Genomic DNA, 257 nt, shown 5'->3' with positions numbered 1-257 from the left:
CTTTGACCCATTTAGAGTGCTCCAATCGAGTCCAAATGTATGACCGACCCCCACTAACTTTGGAGGCCCGACCCACCGATGCCAGTGGCACACCCCCTGGAACCCCCCTGGGGGTTCACCATACAAACATTTCAAAAAATCGCCGGTTTTGCACTTTACATGAAAAAATCAACGAAATGCCTATGTTTTTTCTTTTTGGAGTTTATTTTTCTCTTTAGAAATTTATTTAGTCAGAACATATGTAAATAAAAAAATGA

This window comes from Rhagoletis pomonella, unplaced genomic scaffold, assembly GCF_013731165.1.
Source record: "Rhagoletis pomonella isolate Grant_MI unplaced genomic scaffold, Rhpom_1.0 Rhpom_scaffold_00002, whole genome shotgun sequence".
Lineage (NCBI taxonomy): Eukaryota > Metazoa > Arthropoda > Insecta > Diptera > Tephritidae > Rhagoletis > Rhagoletis pomonella.
This window is presented reverse-complemented; position numbering follows the sequence as displayed.